Below are 25,738 nucleotides of genomic sequence, written 5' to 3' on the forward strand. Positions count from 1 at the left end.
CAGGTCAGGCTGACCCCATGTTCTTCAGGTGGACAGACAGTCCAAATGCAGATCTACTGCACAGGCAAGGAACCTTCCAGCTATCAGACACATTTCTCATGACATCACCCTTTGGCTCTCCCTTAATGGACCCATGCACAACCAAGGAAGCCAGTAGTTTGTATGGGCTCTGCCTAAAAGCCTGTGTTGAAAATTCATTGCTCTGCAGCAGCTATATGGTATTCTTCTCAGATGCCTGGTATCGCGGGTTAGCACAGGGATGGGGGACATCAGTGAGGCACATGGCAATATCCAACAGGAAGTTCTAAACAGTTTTCCAAAATGGTCTTAGTATATGAGTTGTGACCGTACAGGGAGCCAGTCATTGTAGCCTGGGAAGAAGAAGTCACAGTTCCGTTTGTTTTGTGCCCAGGGAAGAAGAAGTCACAGTTCCGTTTGTTTTGTGCCCATTTAAGATTCGTGAAATTTCAAAATCAAGGTAAGTAGAAAGCAAAACAAACAAAAAATGAAAAGCAAAATGAAAGAAGAAAACCACCAGCTTCCCAGAACACATGCAGCATGTGATTGCCCAGATGAAGGGAAACACTTGTGAACGAGGATGAAGACACAGTTTTCTATCTTCAGAAAAACACAAGAAGGGTCAGGCCCTATGAGAAGAGATGTCCCCATCGAGTTTTCCCTTTCTAGGGGCCCAGGGAGAAAGGGCTGGAGTCTAGATTTCTTAGGCTAACAAGAGATTGTGAAGGAGCAAAAGATACTACCAGTTCACTGCCCTGATCGGCCTCTGAGAGTAACATAATAGTTTTCAATCTTAACTGAATATCAGAATTATCTGAGAAGCATTTAAAAATCTTAATGTCAGGGCACACCCCAGACCAATTAAGTTAATGTTAAGAACCTCCCAACAAAGGCTTAAAAAAAACCCTGAGTGATTCCATGGGCTGCCAAGGCTGACAGTCCCTGATCTTGAATGTTCTTGTTGACTTCGAATGTCCTAGATTATTGGCAGATTTTGATAATCTGCTTGATGGTTGTCACCCTTTGCTGGTTGCTCAGTCAATAAAGAATCTACCTGCGATGCAGGAGACCACCTGCAGTTAAGGAGGCCTGGATTTGGTCCCTGGGTCAGGAAGATCCCTGGAAGAGGAACTGGCAGCCCACTCCAGTATTCTTGCCTGAGAAATCCCATGGACAGAGGAGCCTGGGGGCTACAGCCCATGGGCTTGCAAAGAGTCGGACACCACTTAGCAACTAAACCACTAAACCCCTCTCATTTTCTGTCTTTGATACTCTATATCCTTATTTACATGCAGTGATTTTAAACTGCAAGGCAACTGGAGGCAAGTAATTAACTTATACTTTAAAAAAAAGCATAAATAAAATTGTGAAAATATTTCCCAGGCCTCCCACATCCTAACTTAAGTCATAAATGCATTTGCAAAATAAAACTTTAGTCCTGAAAAATCCAGCAAGCCAAATGTTTCTTCTCCCATTCTCCCATTTTCAATCAGTTCCTTGATCTTATCTCTAGCCTTAAAAAAAAAAAAAAAGAAGAAGAAGAAGAAGAGAAACCTTTTTGCAACAGCTGCCATCTCTTAAAATTTTTTTTTGGTACATGTGATAATGTGGTAATTCTGATTTTTTTTTTTTAAGAAAAAATTACACCAGATAGGTCTTAGATAATTTTTCCCACTTCATCACCATTCCCTTGTTCTATTTTTTTTAAGTTTTTTTAGAAGTGCCTCTTCCAATCAAAGGAGGGCCATTTATTTCAAGATCTATAAATAGCTGTGGGTCTTTAAGATTCTTCTAGCACACTGTATTCCTCTGCTCTCTGCGATGTTCATTTTCTTCCCAGTTTTTTATACCTCCACAGCCTGAAAAATATTTTCCTGTGGGGAAAGTTACGACAAATACAGTAAAACAAAAGCAAGCATGCCATGTGCCCAGAGGGGACTTAATCATTAATGAGCGCGTGGAAGAACAGCAAAGGGCCTGTCTAGTCCAGGTATGGATTTCAGTACCAGGAGCCGCCTCACATTCCTAAACATATATGTCACAACTCTGGAGAAATACCTGGAAAACTGTGCTATTAGACACTTTGCCAGTGGCTACTATGATAAACCAATAGACAGACTGACTATCCAATCTCTGCTTTTATCTCTGCTCTGAATTTCTAATGAATCTTGGGGAGAACCTGCTTGGATTCAGAACCAAAGGAAAAGAACTGAGATTATTTGGTGACTTAGGGACTTTGTTTATTGCCACTTGAGACAATTATTTAAAAATGTTTTATCTCAGTGCATTCATCTTATTTCTGCATTCATGGTTTTGTCTTGCTCCTATCTTTCAAACCATGAATCCTTCAGTAGGATACACTTTATCCATGTTTCTAAGTTGTCAATCACCTCATCTTTTGTGTGTGTGTATTGAAAATTTCACAGAACATTTTCATCAATTTGTGAAAGATTGGCAAGTTTTATGATAATCTTCCTTTCTATTCATCCATAAATGTTGTATAACTCTGTTTATTTTGGTACTCTATACTGTCTTTCAACAAAGTCTTATCAGAAATTTTTACACAAAAATCATATTTTAGACATTATGTATTTTTAGACTTTAAATAGCAATTTCTAAAATTATAGTTTTGAATTATTTATTGCTGTACAATAAAAATATAATTTATTATGTATCTGATATATCTTGCAACTTTTCTAACTCTTCCTATTATTTTAATTTCCTGTAGTAGTTTTTCTTATGCATTCGAGACATTCTTAGAAGTTCAATGGCTATATAAAAGAGTATGCTCTTTTTAAAGTTTAATTTGTATACACAACAGTAATATTTGGGGCAACCACCTAACCTTTAGGAGTAGCTAATGAATGAGCAAAATGTTTTGTTTCAGGATTTAAATTGTGTGTCTAACAGAAAATGAACTTGCAGGAATCACACTCAAATCTTTAGCTAACCTAGCTGTCTCTCCTCATAAGTCCATGGTTTGATGGTCCATGGAAAAGGCCCTAGATTTTGGAGAGTCTTGTGTTTCAGTCTCTTCTCTGCTTTTTCTAAAGGTGTATTACTTTTTCAAAGAGGAGTGAGAGTGCATTGTTTAGAAATTGAATTCTCATTTTGGATAGCATGGTGAGGTTGGTTATGTATCTGATTGCACTCATTGTTGACCTGCCCCATGATGAGCATTCTTAAGGACACTAATTAGTTTGGAGAGAACACGGATAAGAACAGATGCAAGATTCATCAGGCACCTCTCAGCCAGACGGTTCCAATATGCTGCTCTGTCACGAACCCTGTGTTTCCATACCAGAATTCCTTAATGGCATTTCTCCTCCAGTTTTCTGAGTTCCCAATTCTGAGGAAAATGGATCAAGGAGTCAGGACAAAGGGAAATAAGTATTATAAATCTCCTTTGAGAGTTAAAGCTTAACAAGTGATAGAGACTTTGCTGGTTGGAAGGAATCCACTGATATTGAGTTAAAAGCTGGAGTAGGAGAAGTTGGCACAGGGAGTTAAAAGTTGAGGAGAACATTTCTGGGAGCCTAGTCATTGACAGTCTACTCTTTTCCCCTTGTAGCTCTTGCCATGCTTGTAAGTGGGTGACCCCGCACCTGTCTGCTACTAGTGGTGAGTCATTTTTGCAAATAAAATAAATATTAATCAACTTATGGTATGCTTTCTACAAATCCTATGAGTGATGTTCCAAGAAGTAATAAGTTTTGCAAACAAATGAAGTCCTTAAATTGGCAGTTTTGACATGTGATTCTGTGTTGTGTCATTAATCTTGTTGGGAGATCTGAATGCGACACTATTGGAATACTACCTTATAATGTTTGCTGGTATTTATATGGAATGTAAATATTGCCATAAGCCACAGTTCTTCAGAATGACATTAAACTTAAAATTTCTTATTTTTCTTGTTTATTTTTATAAATCAAACTTTCATATTACCATAATAATGATTAAGGAGTATAAAGAGGTTTAGAAGTATTATATTTTAAGGAAAACATAATGCAGGAGACCTGGGTTCGATCCCTGGGCTGGGAACATCCCCTAGAGAAGGAAAAGGCTACCCACTCCAGTATTCTGACCTGGAGAATTCCATGGACTGTATATTCCATGGGGTCACAAAGAATAGGACATGACTGAGCTACTTTCACTTATGATTTCAGAAATTCCAGAGAATTCCCTGAATTCTAATTTCTTGGTGCCTTCAACTTTATCTTATAAATTTCTCTAAGATTCTGGTGCCCTATCTATGCCCTGACATCCTCTTTGGATTGGACTGATGTACCAGCCTTGTGATGGCTTCTCTTCAGTTCAATCTCTATACTGAAGCCAGAGAGACCTCAGAGAAACACCAATGTGTTCATTCATCCCCTCACATAGGATGTTATAATGGCTGCCCACATTAAAAAGGTACTTATTAGTGATCTGAGAAATGAAAGTTGAAACCGTAATTAGAGATCAGTACATACCTCTCGTCATGGCACAAAATGATAATTCCTGGCTCCATGAGGCAAGGACAGTATTTATCTGTGCTCAACATCTTATTTATGAGTCTAGCTCAGTGCCACTCTGTAGATGGATGAATGGGTAGATGATAGATGAATGAGAATGAGACATACCAGAGCTTCATGCTGTGTATTACACAGTGTCACCCTGACACGTGGCCAAACAGAAGGTCCTTTGAGTATTGCCCAAAGTGGCTTTTTTTCTCCAAGGCTGACAGTCAAGGTCCCTTAATTTATCCACAATGCCTTCTCCTGTCAGAGCAGAGAAATGGATTCTTCTGAGCTCAAGTTTTCCCATCTTGACCACAGGGAGGATATACAATAGGCCTAGTATTTCCTAACTTCTGAAAATTTATCAAACTGTATCACATTATATAAAAATCCATTCAAATATAGCCTAACATTAGCAATGCCCTTCCTCCTGTTTTGCAGAATTACAGTGACAAATGAGATAGTACACGTAAAAGTGCTTCCTAAAGCACAAGGCATTGTGCAGAACTAGTATTCAGCATAATTAAGTCAATGTGCCTCCACTTTCCAGTCATAGCCATGTCCACCTGTGGGATTCACATACCACAGGGCCTGGGCTCAGCCTTGAGCCAAGTTGGAGAGATCCTCTCTCCGTCTGGAAACTCCTTCTTTTCCGATTCTCTCTAACCTGCGTTGCATACCTAATAGTCTAGAACCTAACGCCCTTAATCAACATCCTCATTTTCTCTGGGCAAAAATGGATTGTAGAATGAAACTCACCATGTTTTAAATTTTGGCTTTGGGGCTTAGAATTTCCTTAACCCTTGATCAGTTTCTTAACATTTCTGAACCTCAGTTTCTGCATCTGTAAAATGGGAATAATAATCTTTCCTAACAAGGGTGTTGTTGAGAATTGAATAAAGCTGTGGGTTCAAAATAACATTCTTACTCTTTGGTTCATAATGAGTGTAAGATGTATATTGTTCCACTCCATTTCCCTCTGAGTGATCCCAACTAATTGAAAAGCTTATCTTCACTAATGGGCTTCCCAGGTAGCTCAGGGGTAAAGAATCCGCCTGTCCTGTAGGAGGCATGGGTTCAATCCCTGGATTGGGAAGATCCCTTGCAGAAGGAAATGGCAACCCACTACAGTATTCTTGTCTGGGAAATCCCATAGACAGAGGAAACTGGTGGGCTACAGTCCATGGGGTCACAAAAGAATTGGGAACAACTTAGAGACTGAACAACAATAACAATCTTCGCTTAATAAAAGAGGGCAAAAATGCAGGGTTTGGTAAAACGAAAGGTGGAAATATCAGGTTGGGTAAGATAGTTTTCAATCTCTTAATAAAGTAAAGGGTGAGAGATCTGGTCACACAGAAGCCCTCCAGCCTCTCTCAGGGTCGCGGAGCCTTTTGGATAAGAGAAGGGTTGGAATATACAAAAGCTGACCTTGTGACCAAAGACTTTTGTCTGCAAGTATGTTCTAGAAGCAAGATGGTTTTCTAGATCACAAAATCATAGCCAGCTGAAACTTCCCCATCCTGAGTTTGAGTGGACCTCTTTAACACATTCTGGGAGCCATGCCAGCAACAACTGAATTCCAGTTGGCAACACCCAAAGCACGTTTTCCTTAAACCTGGACTTTAAGTCTAAGGAATTATTATTTTGGACCTAGACTTGCAATAAGATGGCCTTATCATTGGCTTGTTGTTGTTATTCAGTCACTCAGTCGTGTTTGACTCTTTGTGACCACATAAACTGCATCCCTGTCCTTTACTATCTCCCAGAGTTTGCTCAAGCTCATGTCCATTGAGTCAATGATGCCATCCAACCATCTCATCCTCTGTTGCTCCCTTGTCCTCCTTCCCTCAATCTTTCCCAGTATCTCGGTCTTCTAGTGAGTCAGCTCTTCACACCAGGTAGCTAAAGTAATGCAGCTTCAGCTTCAGCATCAGTCCTTCCAATGAATATTTAGGGTTGACTTTCTTTCAGATTGACTGGTTTGATCTCCTTGCTGTTCAAGGGACTCTCAAGAGTCTTTTCCAGCCCCACAGTTTTAAAGTATAATTTCTTTGGCACTCAGTTGTCTTTATGGGCCAACTCTCACATCCATAGATGACTACTGGAAAAACCATAGCTTTGACTGTGTGGACCTTTGTTGACGAAGTGATGTCTCCGATTCTTAATACACTGTCTAGGTTTGTCATAGCGTTTCTTCCGAGGAGCAAGTGTCTTTTAATTCCATGGCTGCAGTCACCATTGAAGTGGTTTTGGAGCCCAGGAAGACAGTCTGTTACTATTTCCATTGTTTCCCCACCTATTTGCCATGAAGTGATGGGATCAGATGCCATGATCTTAATTTTTTGAATGTTAAGTTTTAAGCCAGTTTTTTGCACACAATCATTGGCTTGTAGTGAGAGTTCATTTAAGACCACCCCTTATTGGACCTCCTCTATTTACCTACACACTGAGGCACCAAGTAGGTTGGGTCTGCACAGAGGACCCTCCCCAGTCTTGTACTCTGCTGATCGGTAGTGTAAACCATTGCTCCTGGCAACTTATACCTCAGGATCAGGGAATGTTTCCTTTGGTTTTGAATCAAAATAATTCCTGCTGCATTTCAAATATGTTTTCTGAGGTTTTTGTTTGGTTTTTTAAACAGAGAAGGAGCAGCTTTTCACTGGTGCAGCTCCCAGAACCACCCTTCCTCTGTTTCTGATTTCTTGCCGCCCACTCACACTGAGCTTCCCAGCCTCAGCTCTGTGACCACCAGAGTGCTGGCTATCAGCACAATGGATGTCATGTCATCCCTGAAATAATTTTATTCTGTGTTCTTGCTCTGCTACTTTCACACAAACAAAAGTTTGGTGCACAATATATGAATTTGCCTATTTCCACTCTGACTCAATACCTGAGTTGAACCTGAAGGGACTGTACTCAGACACAGAAGGCTCTTAGATAGAACAACCTCATGTCAGGGATTCCCTAGCATAGTACCAACTTCAGATATTAAATTCTACTTCCAAATCAGGAGTTGTAAATTTCTATTGTGAAAACAGTCACTTCAGGAGAGATTAAGAGCAGGAAAATGATTGTGAAATTGACCTGTCAGATATATAAGTGATGAGGAGAGTCCATGTGTAGTAGTCACGGCAAAAATCATTCAACGTAGGAAGAAAGCATGCATTTTAGCAAGTCTTTTTTCACTATGGGAAGCCACAGTATGTGCATTTTAAAATGAGTGTGGTTTTACTGCCCTCCAGTGTCTCAGAGTATTAAGAACTTACTGAACCTACTGAAAAATGCCTTCTCACCCCTGGCGATAGATTTTATAGTCAGAGAAAACAAAAAATATTAGAACTCAGTGGAAAAACCATTAGAGGTAATCCAGTGAACATCAGCAGGCTTTATATGGGTGGAAAACTGGAGGCAGAGAGGAAGGGCAGGCTCAACCTGCCAAAATCAAAGATAGCATATCAAGGACTACTCATCTCATTCATTCATTCACTTGTGTGAATGTGTTCACTTTCTCATATAATACTGGAAAAAATACATTACATCTTTGTTCCCTACATTTTATCATTTTCTCTGAGGTCCCTGAGGGCAGAACATTCCTTCTTTCTGACTCCAGAGCCAGAGTACTTAATTTAAACTTTGTCCCTCAACTCCTTTATATCCCTTAGGAGAGAAGAAAGACTGGGTCCATGTCACTCACAATTCTCTTCCAAGAACTTTACAGACTTTGGCACATGTAAGGTATTAAATTGGTATTCTATGAAGCAATCAGCCAGTTAGTGAATGGAAAGATAATTTGTTGCAACATTAATTATGGTCTTTTTATTGTTGCTCTCATCGCTATAGGTATGCAGACATTTTGTTGAAAGAGCAAAATTTAGCAGGGATACAATCACAAAACAATTCTCCCCTAATTACTACCTCCCTTGTATACTTGCTTGGTGGACTAGTTTGTTTGTTTGTTTTTTTTTCTCATACATTACTTAAATCTAGGGTGGGTCTTATGACTTTTGTGGTGAGTTTCAAATATAAAAACAACTTCTGGTCACTTAAATTTTTTTTTTATTTTGGTAAAAGTCACATAATATAAAACATACTATTTTAACCATATTTAACTGTACAGTTCAGTGGCACCAAGTACATTCACATTGATGTGCAATTCTCACCATCATCCATCTTCCTAATCTTTCACTTTCTGAAGCTGAAACTCTGTCCCCAAATCCCCGTTCTCCCTCCCTACTCCTCCACCCCCAGTCCTTGGCATCTATCAGTGTACTTTCTGACTGTATGAACTGACTATTCTAGCTACCTCATATAAGTGGAAGCAAACAGTATCTGTCTGTATCTACTGTATATTGGAGTGCATTTTTATGGTTAACTTAATATATGTCCTACCCCATAGACAAAGGAGCCAGGTGGGCTACAGTCCATGAGGTTGCAAAGAGTCGGACACGACCGAATGACTAAGCACACACACAAAAACAGATTGTACCTTTTCCCCTTTGTGCGATACAGTAGGGTCTCATTAGTTACCTGTTTTATGCATAGTAGTGTATATATGTCAATCCCAGTCTCCCAAATTATCCTTCCCCTTTTTTCTCATTGGTGTCCATACATTTGTTCTCTATATCTGTGTCTGTTTCTGTTTTGCAAATAGGTTCATCTGTACTATTTTTTCCTAGATTTCACATGTATGTGTTAATATACAGTATTCGTATTTCTCTTCTGACTTACTTCCTTCTGCATGACAGTGACTAAGTTCATACACATCTCTGCAAATGGCAATTTCATTCTTTTTTATGACTGAGTAGCATTCCATTTTATCTATGTACCACGTCTTCTTTATCTATTCATCTGCTGATGCACATTTGGGTTGCTTCCATGCCCTGGCTATTGTAAATAGTGTTGGGGTGAACACTGGAGTACATGTATCTTTTGGAAATACGGTTTTCTCTGGATATTTGCCCAGGAGTGGGATTGTTGGGTCACATGGTAGATCTACTCTTAGTGTTTTGTGTTTTTTTTTTTTTTTAAGGAACTTTTATACTGTTCTCCATAGTGGCTGTATTAATTTACATTTCTACCAATAATGTTAAAGGGTCCCCTTTTCTCTACAGTCTCTCCAGTGGTTATTGTTTGCAGATTTTTTGATGATGGCCATCCTGACCAGTATGAGTCTGTATCTCATGGTAGTTTTGATATACATTTCTCTAATAATTAGTGATGTTGATCATCTTTTCATGTGCCTCTTAGCCATCTGTATGTCCTCTTTGGAGAGATGTTTATTTAGATCTTTTGCCCATTTTTTGAATCAGGTTTTCTTTTTTTCCCTTCTGAGTGTTATCTTTTCATTTTGTTCATGGTTTACTTTGTTGTGCAAAAGCTTTTAAGTTTATTTAGTACCATTTGTTTATTTATTTATGTTTTATTCTAAACAATACCTCAAAACACAAAAGATCTTGCTTTCACTTTAAAACACAGTGATTTAATTTTCCAATCACTTGAAGATGGACTTTTGCACTGTTTTAGTCCTCACCTTAGACATGGGGAGAGAATAATGATGAGATGTCACTTATGCTATCCAACTGACAAAGATAAAGCAGATAGTAGTGAATTTCTGCTTCTCAAAATATCAGGCTAACATATTTCAGGCCAAGAAACTCTGGGAGATAGTGAAGGAGAGGGAAGCCTGGCATGCTGCAGTCCATGGGGTCGCAAAGAGTCAGACACGACTGAGTGACTGAACAAAAAGTTTTCCCACATTTAAAAAGCCTAAAAAAAATTATTTGAACAAAAATCTGCTGATGATATTAGAAAAGAGTTACAAAAACAAAACTTGAGAGATTGAAGATTTCTAAGAGATAGGAAGCCCAGAGCAATGAAGCTAACATTTGCAAAGGCTCCTTCCCTGAAACAATTAGAAATTGAAAAGCTGTGACAAAGACTGAAAATGCAGCAGTTGAGAATCTGAGCAGAGATTTTTATCTGTGTCATAGGATTAGGGAAAATTGGAATTCAGGACTTGCAGAAGAGAGTAATATCCCAGAATTTCAGTCTTTCTTCCTTCCCCCTAAGGACCTCATAATGGGTTAGGGTAACCTCCACAAAGAATAAAGCTCAATCTGTACCTGCATTAAGATGATTTGCCCCCAGGCTAGCTGCATGCCAGAAATAAGGGTAAATCCTCTCTGGAGAAGAGGACATTATCCACAGCCTCAAATGGTCTCTGCTGCTGCTGCTAAGTCACTTCAGTCGTGTCCAACTCTGTGTGATCCCATAGACGGCAGCCCACCAGGATACCCCGTTCCTGGGATTCTCCAGGCAAGAACACTGGAGTGGGTTGCCATTTCCTTCTCCAATGCATGAAAGTGAAAGTGAAAGTGAAGTCACTCAGTCGTGTCCGACTCTTAGCGACCCCATGGACTGCAGCCTACCAGGCTCCTCCGTGCATGGGATTTTCCAGGCAAGAGTACTGGAGTGGGGTGCCATTGCCTTCTCCACAAGTAGTCTCTACAGTTGTTTAAACACAAGCCTCATACTCAGTCAGAATTAACCAGACATAACAGAGTATATCTGGAGAAAGAAATGGCAACCCACTCCAGTGTTCTTGCCTGGAAAGTCCCAAGGACAGGGGAGCCTGGTTGGCTGCTGTCTATGGGGTTGCACAGAGTCAGACATGACTGAAGCAACTTAGCAGCAGCAGCAGCAGCAACAGAGTATATCACCCCATATAAAATCAGTTAGACAATAGAAACAGACTCATGGGAGATTCAGATATTAGAGTTATCAGACAGACTTAAATAGGACCATGATTCATGTGTTCAAAGAGTTAAAAAAAAAAAACAAAAAAACAAATGGAGTCTTAGAGTAGAAAACTATAAAACAGAAAGATTAAAATAAAAATTCAAGAACTAAAAAGTAATAATTGAAATAAAGCTTTGATATAGTTAAGGAGAGTTAATAAATCAGAACATAGATAAGAAGAACATACCAAGACTGAAGCACAGAGAGACAAAATAATACCAAATATAAAAAAGAGCATAGGAAACATACATATACTGCAAGTCCCAGAAATTGGGATGGTAAATAGTGGACCAGAAACAATATTTGAAGAGTTAATGGCTGAGAATTTTTGAAACTGATGAAAGAAATCAAGCCACACATTCCAGAAACTTTGCAAACCCAAATCAATATAGATTTATAGTGAATGAAATCAGAACAGAGATTAACTTTGGAGGGATAATAGTGATTGAAGAATGAGAGGTAAAACGTGGTTAAATATAAACAAAGTTTTCGTTAAACAGTCATCGTAATAGTGTCTTGTGAGATTTAAATATATAAGTATATAGATGTTTTCCTATATGTATATATATATATTAAAATATTTTAATATACAAAACATTATATAATTATAATACATGCATATTAAATAAAACAACAACAATATTCAATACATGTCCACGCATGCTAAATTGCTCAGTCATGTCTGACTCTCTGACCCCATAGACAGTAGCTCTCCAGGCTCCTCTGTCCATGGAATTCTCCAGGCAAGAACACTGGAGTGGCCATTTCCTACTCCAGTTCAACAGTCAGGACAGAGTTAAAGTATTGCAGTTAAACTAGAGGTTAAATATTCTAAGGTCTTTATATTGTCAAAGAAGTATAAAAAAACAAGTCTATATAAGAAAATACTAAGCTATGTTTCAATATTTAGGATGATATATGAAAGAATAACAAAAGAATGGCTAACAAGAAAATGTAGGAGAAAAATAAAATAGTAAAAAGAATTATCTGAAAGAGAAACTAAGACAAAAGAGAAAAAAAGATTGTATAATTGATGAAATAAATACAAAACACATAGATAGTAAATTTAAATCCAGATATGTCAACTGTCACATTAAATGTGAATGAAACTAATTATGTCAATTAAGGACAAAGATTGTCAGGCTAGGTAAAATTTTTTTCAGAAACTCTTTGTCACTTACATAAGACACACTTTAAGGATAAAGAAGAATTAAAAGTAAAAAGATGAAAAAAGACTATATAAAGAGTATTGTTATGGTCTGAGTGTTTAATTGGTAGGTTGAAATCCTAACTTCTTAAGGTGATGGTAAAAGGAGGAAGGAGACTTTGGAAGGTGACTAGCTCAGGAGAGTGGAGCCCTCATGAATGAGATTGTTAGTTGCTCAGTAGCTCAATCGTGTCGGACTCTTTGTGACTCCATGGTCTGTCCATGGAATTCTCCAGGTAAGAATACTGGAGGGTGTTGCCATTCCCATCTCCAGGGTATCTTCCCAACCCAGGGATTGAACCTGGGTCTCCTGCATTGCAGGTGGATTCTTTACCATCTGAGCCACCAGGGAAGCCCATAGGACAAAAAGCACTACTAAGGAAAGATTTATCATAGTGGTAAAAGTTTCGGTGAATGAGATTAATGTCCTCATAAGTGAGGCTCCAGAGAAATCCCTCACCCCTTCAACCATGTGAGGACACAGTGAGAAGTCAGTGACCTAGAAGAGGGCTCTTGTTCAATCCTGCTGGCACCCCAATCTCAAACTTCAACCTCCAGAACTGTGAGCAGTGAATTTCTACTGCTTTTAAGCCACCCATTCTATGATATTTTGTTATAGCACCTTGAAGGGACTAAGGCAAATGCACAAAAGAAATATTTCTATACTAATACCAGTCAAGTTAGATTTTAGGGCAAAAAGTACTACTAAAGATCAAGAGATTTATTATAGTGATAAAAGTTTCAATTAACTAGGAAGATTGTGATGGCTAATGTTATGTATCACCTTGACTAGGTACAGTACCCAAATATTCAAACATTATTATAGATGTTTCTGTGAAAGTATTTTTTAGATGAGAGTAACCATTAAATCAGTAGATTCTGAGTGAAGCAGATTACCCCTAATCATATGAGTGGGTGTTCTCCTGTCAACTGAGGACCTTAATAGAAGACTGACTTCAGAAAATCAGAAGATGCCAGCAGATAGCCTTTGATCTCTTCCTAGGTCTCCAACTGTCAGCCTACCCTGCAGATTTTGGAACTGCCAGCCTCTACAGTCATTACCTATCATATCTATAGATAGATGGATATAATAGATAGATGAGCAAATATAGATATGCATATAAAACTGCTTATTAAGTTTGTACCTTAATTAAGCCACAAGATATCCCTTTACAACCTTGTAAGACTGGCAGTTAGGATATTCCCATTCAGATCAGATCAGATCAGTCGCTCAGTCATGTCCGACTCTTTGCGACCCCATGAATCGCAGCACGCCAGGCCTCCCTGTCCATCACCAACTCCCAGAGTTCACTGAGACTCACATCCATCAAGTCAGTGATGCCATCCAGCCATCTCATCCTCTGTCGTCCCCTTCTCCTCTTGTCCCCAATCCCTTCCAGCATCACAGTCTTTTCCAATGAGTCAACTCTTTGTATGAGGTGGCCAAAGTACTGGAGTTTCAGCTTTAGCATCATTCCTTCCAAAGAAATCCCAGGGCTGATCTCCTTCAGAATGGACTGGTTGGATCTCCTTGCAGTCCAAGGGACTCTCAAGAGTCTTCTCCAATACCACAGTTCAAAAGCATCAATTCTTCGGCGCTCAGCTTTCTTCACAGTCCAACTCTCACATCCATACATGACCACTGGAAAAACCATAGCCTTGACTAGACAGACCTTTGTTGGCACAGTAATGTCTCTGCTTTTCAATATGCTATCTAGGTTGGTCATAACTTTCCTTCCAAGAAGTAAGTGTCTTTTAATTTCATGGCTGCAGTCACCATCTGCAGTGATTTTGGAGCCCCCAAAAATAAAGTCTGACACTGTTTCCACTGTTTCCCCATCTATTTACCATGAAGTGATGGGACCGGATGCCATGATCTTCGTTTTCTGAATGTTGAGCTTTAAGCCAACTTTTCACTCTCCTCTTTCACTTTCATCAAGAGGCTTTTGAGTTCCTCTTCACTTTCTGCCATAAGGGTGGTGTCATCTGCATATCTGAGCTTATTGATATTTCTCCTGGCAATCTTGATTCCAGTTTGTGTTTCTTCCAGCCCAGCATTTCTCATGATGTACTCTGCATATAAGTTAAATAAGCTGGGTGACAGTATACAGCCTTGACGTACTCCTTTTCCTATTTGGAACCAGTCTGTTGGTCCATGTCCAGTTCTAACTGTTGCTTCCTGACCTGCATACAAATTTCTCAAGAGGCAGATCAGGTGGTCTGATATTCCCATTCATAGGCCCCCAAACAGGACTAAATGGTTGCATAATTTGCTGAAGGACACACATCTACTGATTATTAGGATCAGATCAGAATCCACGTCTTTCTGACACCAAGCACATTTTCTCTTCCCATTGGTTTGTCCCCTCTTTTCAACAATCTTAGTAATTTAGTCTGGCATGTTCCTTCGTTTTGTAGATGGAGATGATGTACTTAATTTTCCAGCCTGATAGACTCATGGCACAGCATGTGTGGCAGGGCCAGAGCGGGGCTGTCTCTCCACACAGGCTGTCCTGCCAACTCCCTGCCCTTGCTCGCAGATCTCTTTGCCAAGTGCACATCTAATGCTTTCAGGGCACTATTGCTCTTCAAGTGACAGATCTTAATGCTCCTAATCGTCACCCATTATATCATCATTACTTTTTCTGTGGAATTAAAATTCTTTTCATAAAAGGGCAAAAAAGTTCATCTGCCTTACAGCATATCCCAGACTTCTCTGTTGGAATAGTTGGTTCTTTAAAATTTCCAGCTCTGGCTCCGGAGTGACTTTCATTATCTTTCCCTGTGGCAGTTTGTGGGAAGGAGTTACAGTCACACAGTAACTTCTGCTGTCAGTGTCTTCCTTTTAAAATGAAAATTGAGACTTCCCTGGAGATCCATTGGTTGACTCTGTGCTTCCAATGCAGGGGGTGAGGGTTTGAGACCCAGTCGGGGAACTAAGATCCCACATACCACTCAGGGGGGTTAAAAAAATATTAGTAAAAATTTTAAAAATAAAACTGCTAAACAGTGAGTCATAGAGGGCAAGGGCAATATCTTATTATCCTCTGTGTGCCTGGTACCCTGCCTGACACATCATAGGTGATCATTACATACTTGTCAAATAAGTTAGTGGGCCTTTGCCATTCCTTTTTTTGAAGCATATTTGAATTCTCTGCCTTCAGATCTATGGGGTGGCCATTAAGCTTAAGAAACTTATAGCACAATAGATTTTAAAAGACGTATATAGGAATTTTATGTCCCGTCTTACAGGTGAAGAAATTGTGGCATGAGGCACTGAGATGCTGAAGCCAAGAGCTACACAGCAGAACCACAACAAAGGCGATGCCCATCAGAGGTAATCCAATACCTTTCGTTTCTATCTCCTTCCACCTGGACACCTCCCTGGTTCCATGTCTTTTCATTTTTTCTGATGTTACGATTGCAGAAGTTCTTCCTCTCTTAAACCAGTGTAGAAGTTACTATCAGCACAAGGTCAGTGAGTTATAAGCCCTTCTTCATCAACATCAGAGCAGGGACCCAAGATGAGCCCTGTGAAATTCCTTCCTGTCTAAGCTTCCAAGGCAGCATCTTTGACCCACAGGCCAAAAAGAAGTGACTTGCGTCACATTCTGTGGCTGTTGTTTGCTGGCCTGTGAGTTTCTCCGTTAGGTGGCCAGAGGCTCCTGGAGAGGCAGTAAGCAGTCACCAGGGGGACAGTTCAGACTCTGGAGTCACAGCCCAGGGGGCCTTGGCTATATGCTCAGTTCAGTAAACACGGACTGCCAGGCACCGTGCTGCCACTGGGAGCTGTTACGGTAACAAGACAAGCATGGGCCCTGCTTCATGGAACTTTCAGGGTTACATCTAGAAGAAGACAGGCATTCAATGAATGAATAAAAACCTGGCTAGTATTTATGAGTGCTTATTACATGCCAGACACTGTACAGTTTCACACATTATTTGACGGTGAGTCAGTAGGTGGTAGAACTAAAGATTAGAGCCACACTCATTTCTGTCTGACTCTAAAGCCCAGATTGATGAAGAGAGAATATATACCAAGTAAAATGTCTAGCACTTAGTCAGCATCGTGGAAGAATGGAAGAAATCTGGACTTGAGTCAGGAGGCTCGAGTCCTGGATCTGACCCCTCTGTGACAATGGGCTGCGAAGGTGAGGCCACCGCAAGGGAGAGGAAGCTCCCAGAGGCGGGGCCAGGCAGGTTCACTACCTTGCCTTTAACATCTGGCGCAAAGAAGGTAGTGGAATTCAATTACACTGGCCTGATTGAAAACATCCTGGGATGCTGCCACATGGCTGACCCTTGAAAACATTCTGCTAACTAAAATAAAGCAGGCAATAAGGACAGATATCATATGATTCCATTCAGATGAGGTCCTTAGAACAGTCACATTCATCAAGAAAGTATGGGATTCTGTAAGACGTTATGGAAAGACCACAACCAACTTTTCAGCCAACCCAATAAAATAGTGATTACTGGGGAGTGAGGAGAGGGGAGAATAAGGAGTTATTCTTTAATGGTTGTGGAGTTTCTGTTTAGGTGATTAAAAAATTCTGGACATAGTGGTGATGGTAGCACATTGTGAATGTCATTAATGCCAGTGAGTCATTCCCTTTAAAAATGGTTTAACCTGGTAAGTTTTATGTTCTGTATGTTTGAGCAAACTCCGGGGGTTGGTGATGGACAGGGAAGCCTGGTGTGATACGGTCCATGGGGTCGCAAAGAGTCGGACACGACTGAGCGACTGAAATGAGTGAAACTGATATTTACCACAATAAAATGCAATATTTTTTAATTAAAAAAGTAGATATCCTTGGAAACCAAGCACTGTCACAAGACCTTAGAAACTGAAGAGGACAGACCTGAAGGATATAAATGGAGAAATCATTTGATGATATGCTTTGGCTGATTACTTATTGATACTGAATATCAGCACTAACATAATACTTTCCCAAGTACTCTGTGTACTTTACTACCACGAGAATGGAAGCTACTGTTTATCTTTTGCACAGAAGAGGAGAGCTTAGGTGCTGTCCTGTCAGCTCCACATGGGGAGAGTCTGGCCTTGAACTCAGGTCCCACAGGTAAACATCACAGCAGGCTCCTCCTCTCCAGGAAAGCAGCCTCCATCCAAGTAGACTTGATTGGGGTGGACTAATAGCTATCATTTAAAAGGAAAATATGTTTATATATATTTATTGAACTATAACTGCTTTACCATTTTATGTTAGTTTCTGCTGTATGATGAAGTAGAGTGAGTCAGCTGTGCCTGCTAAGTCGCTTCAGTCGTGTCTGACTCAGTGTGACCCTGTGGTCTGTAGCCCACCAGGCTCCTCTGTCCATGGGATTCTCCAGGCAAGAATGCTGGAGTGGGTTTCCATGCCCCCCTCCAGGGGGTCTCCCTGACCCAGGGATCGATCACCTATGTATATACACACATATATCCCCTCCCCCTGAACCTCCTGCAGCCCCCTCATCCAGCCATCTGGATCATCACAGAGCAGCAGGCTGAGCGTCCAGTTCTTTTAGCAGGTTCCCGCTAGCTCTCTATTTCTGACATGGTAGTGTATATATGTCAGTCCCGATCTCCCATTCGCCCTACCCTCCCCTTACCACCCTGTATCCACATGTTTGTTCTCTACATCTGCATTTCTGCCCTGGAAATATGTCCATCTGTACCATTTTTCTAGATTCCACATGTATATTAATTTATTAACTTATGACTTTTTTTTTTCTCTTTTTGACTTACTTTGCTCCGTGTGACAGACTCTGAGTCCATCCACATCTCTACAAATGACCCAACTCCCTTCCTTTTAGTGGTTGAGAAATATTCCACTGGGTATTTAGGTTCTTTCCATGTCTTGACTATTGTAAGTAGTATTGCAGTGGACATTGGGGTACATGTGTCCCTTTGAATTATGGTTTTCTCAGGGTATATGCTTAGTAATGGGATTGCTAGGTCATATGGCAGTTCTATTTTTAGTTTTTCTGGGAACTTCCATACTGTTCTCCGCAGTGGCTGTACCAATTTACTTTCATTCCCACCAATGGTGCAAGAGAGTTCCCTTTCTCCACACCCTCTCCAGTATTTACTGTTTGTAGATTTTTTGATGATGGTCACTCTGACCAGTGCAAAGTAATACCTCATTATAGTTTTGATTTTCATTTCTCTACTAATTAGTGATGTTGAGCATCTTTTCCATGTGTCCCTTGGCCATCTGTATGTCTTTTTTGGAGAAATGTCTATTTGATCTTCTGCCCATTTGAAGATGAACTTTGATGAGATTCTAAGTTCTCCTGGACCCAAAGACTGAAAAGGACAGAAAAGCTCTAACCAAATCCATATGATCTCCGGGCTAATCAGATCTTCTACTAACAAAAAACTCTGTACAAATAGTGGTGCACACAAAATGCGATTTCTTTTGTGCTAAGGAGGAAGTCTAGCTTTTCTCTGATGTTCTCCAGTGGTCTAGTCCTAAGCTGTATCTTCTCCATCCCAGGAGAATGGGTGAGCGTGTGAGGCTAGGCCCTGTCTTGGATAGCTGTCAGTCCTTATAATGCCCCTGGAGCTCTGACAAGGCTGAACAAGATCATCTGTTCATTGCCCCAAGACAGCGCTTCTCCAGATACTGCCATGTACCCCCATGGGGCAAATTTTCCCCTGGTTGGGAACCACCACCATAAGGAAGGACCTCTATGGGGGAGAGATTAATTCATTCAGGTGCTTAGCCCTCCTTGCTGTGCTGGTCTTTTCTCCTACCTCTGCTGGCCCAGTGTGCTGCTGATCCTGTAATTCAGAATTGGTTCATGCTGAATTAAAGAAGGGAACAATGCTGATCCCAGACTCCCACCACCTATCCCTTTACCCTGTGGGATCTGCAAGACTTTTGCAGTGTGTTATTCAGTGATATCGGAGAAGGCAATGGCACCCCACTCCAGTACTCTTGCCTGGAAAATCCCATGGACGGAGGAGCCTGGTAGGCTGCAGTCCATGGGGTCGCTGAGAGTCGGACATGACTGATTGACTTCACTTTCACTTTCCACTTTCATGCATTGGAGAAGGAAATGGCAACCCACTCCAGTGTTCTTGCCTGGAGAATCCCAGGGACGGAGAAGCCTGGTGGGCTGCAGTCCATGGGGTCGCACAGAGTCGGACACGACTGAAGCGACTTAGCAGCAGCAGCAGCATTCAGTGATATAAATGAATGAAGAAATTAAATGTTACAAGTGGTTGGTGAGGGCCCTGATCCCAGATCAGCCAATAAAGGGGATCTTGTGGTCCCTGCCCTTAGATAATCTACCAGTGGTGTCCCCCTGAGAAACATCTCAGGGAAGGGACTTGGCAGCTGTCTCTTGGTGCAGCTGGCCACACGCTGGAATGCCTCAGCTGCTGTAAATGGACTTTGCAAACTCCCACACCGGGGATATTCCAGTCTGTCCTTGGAGTGTGTATGAGAGTCACCTTAACTTGTCAAAAAGCCACCCTGCCTCCCTCCTTGAGGCCAAAACAGTGGAGCTATTAGCAGGGGATCACAACAAAGACACAAGCGGGAACAAGACCATGCACAGCCCATCGTGAGCTTTCAGTAAATGCTGGTTGGGACTTCTCTTCTGGCTGTTTCAAAGGAGGTAGCATGTTCTCTACCAGGTAAGAGAGGATTTACTCCTTGTTAGTCACAGTCTCATAAAATAAAGGTTAGCAATTTCTGAACAAATTCAATTTTAGAGTAACCTTTCCTCTCTACTAGTTTTGTTCATGTAAGAACATTTAGACTCTTACTTTTTAAATGAATGATAAATGTAATATTTATTATAGAAAAAGTAACTGCAAAGAAGTGCAATGGCACAGAAAATAATTCACAGTAGTCCTACTGCCAAAGAGAGTGCAGCAAACAATTTTGACATTTTTATCATACATTCTGTCAAGGTTTTTTTTCCTTTGCATGATTTTTATTTTTAGAAGTAACATGTTGTATTACAGCCCCATCAAAGAAGAAGTGATACATTTCCACTGAGAAAATTGAAGAGAGAGTTTAGTAAAGTTACTGTTAATAAGAGAGTTGCTGCTGCTAAGTCGCTTCAGTCGTGTCCGACTCTGTGCGACCCCACGGACTGCAGCCCACCAGGCTTCTCCGTCCCTGGGATTCTCCAGGCAAGAACACTGGAGTGGGTTGCCATTTCCTTCTCCAATGCATGAAAGTGGAAAGTGAAAGTGAAGTCAATCAGTCATGTCCGACTCTCAGCGACCCCATGGACTGCAGCCTACCAGGCTCCTCCGTCCATGGGATTTTCCGGGCAAGAGTACTGGAGTGGGGTGCCATTGCCTTCTCCCAATAAGAGAGTAGATGGGGTCAAAAAAGGAAAGGAAGGAACAAGGTAAGGAGACCTCAAGAGATGGTACAGCAACTTCCCTGGAGACTAACAACAGGGAAGCACCATTCCCACTCCCAGCCTTTAAAGGGGAGGAGGAGAATCGGTGGTCACTCCAAGACAGAGAGTGAGTTGGAAGGTTGCATGGGGGAGAACCCCTTGAGAAGAAGAGAGATGATGAGGCATCAGAGGAAGGGAGAAAATACCTTGTCCTCTAACCTCTGAGTCCCTGCCAGTGGCCCCAGACACCAGCCAGTATGGCTGCCCACTGGTGCAGTCAGCCTTCCCGAGTACAGGGCAGGGTGGGCAAGGATACTGGGCAGACAGCCATCCAGGCCAAACAGGAGCATGTTCCTGGAACTAATATTCACTCCACCAAGACATGACCATTGGTTTAAGTGTGGTCAGGATCCTTCAGACATTTTTCTAGGTAGTTACCTATATAACTTGTGTGTTCTCAGTCACGTCATTCATGTCCGACTCTTTGCAGCCCCATGGTCTGTAGCCTGCCAGGCTCCTCTGTCCATAGGATTCTCCAGGGAAGAATACTGGAGTGGATTGCCATGCCCTCCCAATGTGGTCCATAAGAAGCCTGTTTCCTAGTATCCAGCTTCTTGTTCTCAACTTCTGGGGCCATGGCAAGACTGTGGGTCCCTTTTCTATTAAGTTCAGGTGTGCCAGTGCAGTTTCCTTCAGGTAAGGTATACAAACTGAAATCCCATGTGTTACTTGCAGGGAAAAGCTTTAAGAACCAATGAAATCTTCCCCATTTCTCTCTTATCTTCTGCCACTGGGACTAGGAATGTTTTAGACAAGTGATGTCCAATAAAAATGTAATACAAGCTGCTCTGAAATTTGTTCTAAAATGTTCTAGAAGTCACATTAAAAAATTAATAGATAAAATTAATTTTGATAATATGTTATTTGTCAAATATATTCAAACTATTATCTTATGCAGTTGAGATTAAATATTGTTGAGATACTTTACATTTTTTATACAAAACCTTTGAAACCCAGTGTACATTTATATTCACAGCGTGTAACAGTACTGATCAGGTACATTCCAAAGGCTCAATAGCCACTCTTAATAGCCTTGCTGCTGCTGCTGCTGCTGCTAAGTCACTTCAGTCATGTCCGATTCTGTGTGACCCCATAGACGGCAGCCCACCAGGCTCCCCCGTCCCTGGGATTCTCCAGGCAAGAACACTGGAGTGGGTTGCCATTTCCTTCTCCAATGCATGAAAGTGAAAAGTGAAAGTGAAGTCGCTCAAGTCATGTCCGACCCTCAGCGACCGCATGGAGCCTACCAGGCTTCTCCATCCATGGGATTTTCCAGGCAGGAATACTGGGGTGGGGTGCCATTGCCTTCTCCCTTAATAGCCTTACTAGATAGCAGCTACCATATGGGATGGGCTCTCTTGGTGGTTCGCCAAGAGATGGGTGGTAGAGCACCCGCCTGCCAATGCAGGAGATAAGGGTTCCATCCCTGGGTCAGGAAGATCCCCTGGAGAAGGGAATGGCTACCCACTCCAGTATTCTTGCTTGGAGAATCCCCATGGGCAGAGGAGCCTGGTGGGCCACAGTCCACGGGCTTGCAAAAGAGTCGGACACGGCTGAGCAACTGAAAACAACAACATTCATATGGGACAGCACAGTCCTACCTGAATCTCAGGATGACACATAGCTGAGTCAGTAGCCAAAGTATGATAAGCATACAGTGTGACTGAGAAGTAAACCTTTTTTGTTTACTTAAGGCATCAGTATTTTTGTGTTGTTTGCCCGTAGAGCATCACCTGGTCTATCCAGACACACACACATATCCTATCAATAACTCAGGTAATCAGTTTCCTATGGATGGGCATACACGTGGTTTCCAGTTTTTCACTCCCATAAAAATGTGTTGATAAACATCCATATGTGTATTTCTGATGCTCATATGCAGGTTTTTCTCTGGAGTAATTACCTAAGAATAAAATCATATGTATACTTTTTGTTTTAACAAGTGTGTCTAAAAAGTTGTCTGGATGGACCATACAAATTTTCACTTTAATCAGTGGTATCTGAAAGTAACTGCTTTTCTGTATTCTTACTGGTATTTAATATCATCAAATTTTTCATTTAAAAGGTTTTTTTGTATTTACATTTTGATATTATACTTGACAAAACAGCCTGTTCTTTTAATATCATAAATATTTTAATCTAATTAAAGTTTGTATTAACCTTGATTTTAAATGACTGCATAAAAACACGATATGGATATGCCAGATTTATCTAACCATCTCCTGAGTCTTTTTGGCATTTGGATTATTTATAACTCAGATTATATATATACCATAATGAATATTTTTACACATTCAACTTTTTCCACAGTTCAATTATTTTTCCTTAGGATAAATTCTAAAAGTGTAAGTATTGGATCAAAGGCCCATAAATTTTGTGTTTTTCACGTCCCCTCTTTCCTTTTCTACTTACTTTACCATATTGTATTAGTTTCTGCTGTACAACACAGTGAATCAGCGATGTGTATTCTTTATCCCCTCCTTCCTGAATCTCCTTCCGACTCCCACATCCCGACCCTTCAGAGCGCCTTTCTGAAGACCCCGTGCTGTGCAGTGGCTTCCCACCAGCTATGTCACATGCAGTAGCGGATAACTGTCAGTCCCACTCTCCCAGTTCATCTCACTCTCCCTCTCCCCACCCATGCTCACATGTCCGTTCCCTATGTCTGCATCTCTGTTCTTGCAAATGGGTTCATCTGCACCGTTTTTCTAGATTTCATACATATGTGTTAGTATACAATATTTTTCTCTTTCTAATTTCACTCGGTATGACAGGCTCTAGGTCCATCCACATCACTATAAATGACCCAATTTCATTCCTTTAATTGTTTTAGCAGATTTTTTCCCCAGAAGAATTGTATCAGTTACACTCCTTTGGGAAATGTCAGATTTTCATAAACCATATACTGGGTATATATTTATATATGCAGATGCCTTCGAGTGCAGTATTGGACTTGGTGCTCACGAGGGTGAGCAAAGGCGAAATGACTTGTCCCAGGTCATGTGGTAGGTAAGGGGCAATGCTGACCCTTGAACCCAGCTTTGGACCACAAGTTTATGCTTTTTTTTTAAATATAATTTTATTTATTTCCTTATTTATTTTGGTTGTGCTGGGTCTTCATTGCTGCGCAGGCTTTTCTCTAGTTGCAGTGAGCAGGGGCTACTCTCTACTTGCATAACAAGGGCTTCTCATTGTGGTGGCTTCCCTTGTTTGGGCTTCCCTGGTGGCTCAGATGGTAAAGAATCTGCCTGCAAAATCTGCCTGCAACAAGGGAGACCCAGGTTCGAGCCTGGGTTGGGAAGATCCCCTGGAAAAGGGAATGGTTACCCACTCTGGTATTCTTGTCTGGAGAGTTCCATGGACAGAGGAGCCTGACGAGCTACAGTCAGTCCTTGGGATCACAAAGAGTTGGACATGACTGAGCAACTTTCACTTTTACTTTCTCTTGTTGCAAACCATGGGCTCTAGGGTGCACGAGCTTCAGTAGTTGGGGCCCGTGGGCTCGGTAGTTGCGGCTTCCAGGCTCAGTAGTTGTAGCGAATGATCTTAGTTGCTCCACAAGATGTGGGATCGTCCCAGACCAGGGATCAATCCCGTGTCTCTTGCATTGGCAGATGAATTCTTAACCACTGAGTCACCAGGGAAGCCCAAGTTTAGGCTTTTTGTTTGTTTTGTTTAATGCTTCATCTGTCTCCTTTATCCTGGTGTTGAAAATAGCCTTTTCTTTGATCACTACAGCCACAACTCTTGACCCCAATTAATTAATTAAGATCTTCAAGTAGAGCTGTGTAGTATTAACAATGGCTTCTTTCTGTAGGAAAAAATCTCTTCCATGTTTAAAAAAAGGCATGTCAAGCTATAACTTCAAGATGCCAGGAGAGGGCACTGCTGGCCCATAATCTGCTTCAGAAATAAACAGACCAGCTCTCCAGAGGAGACTGTTTTTGAGATGGTTTCCCTAGGAGAGAGAGAGACCTTCTGCTGGAGGAATATTAAGCTGTTGTTTGGCATACAGAGCTGTTTTCCAAGGAGACTCATCAGGGTTCTTTATTCAGGTGATTTAGCCACACAAACAAACCACCTTGTTTCAAAATGAAAGGGGAGTCATGAGAAGGCATTGAACTCTTTTAAAGTGGAAACCATCACAGATATTTCTTAGTATAGTTCTCACCACTGGAGACAACAATGAAATGCACACGGGGACATTCTCAGTCACTCGGTCATGTCTGACTCTTTGCAGTCCCATGGACTGTAGCCCACCAGGTTCCTCTGTCCATGGGATGATACATGAATACTGGAACAGGTTGCCGTTTCTTTCTCCAGGGGATCTTCCCGACCCAGGGATTGAGCCCTCGTCTTGTGTCTCCTACAGTTGGCGGGCAGATTCTTTACCAGCTGAACCATCCAGGAAGTGCATGCACATGGGGAAATAGGGCCGAATGCAAGTGTGTCAGAAAAGATCAGAAACCGTCTCTGGACATTTTCCCATTTTGTTTCTTGGACAACTGTTGGTGTTCTGTAAATGTTAGCTGAGAGCAGAAGGTTCCTGCTCTCTGAGGATACACAGAGATGTCCCTTCCCTGCTATGATCAGAGCTCCTTTCTTGCCTGGGCCATGGCCATAATATTCTTGATTGGTTTTCTTTCCCCCATTGCCACGTCCCCAGTTCCACTCTGGCCCCACAGTGCAGCCTGAACAGACTTTGTAACGAAGAGTTGGATACCATTACTCCTCTCTTGAAAACCCCCTTGACATTCCCCACCATCTCTCAAATCAGAGTCTT

Source organism: Bos javanicus, chromosome 7 (assembly GCF_032452875.1).
Source record: "Bos javanicus breed banteng chromosome 7, ARS-OSU_banteng_1.0, whole genome shotgun sequence".
NCBI classification, from domain to species: domain Eukaryota; kingdom Metazoa; phylum Chordata; class Mammalia; order Artiodactyla; family Bovidae; genus Bos; species Bos javanicus.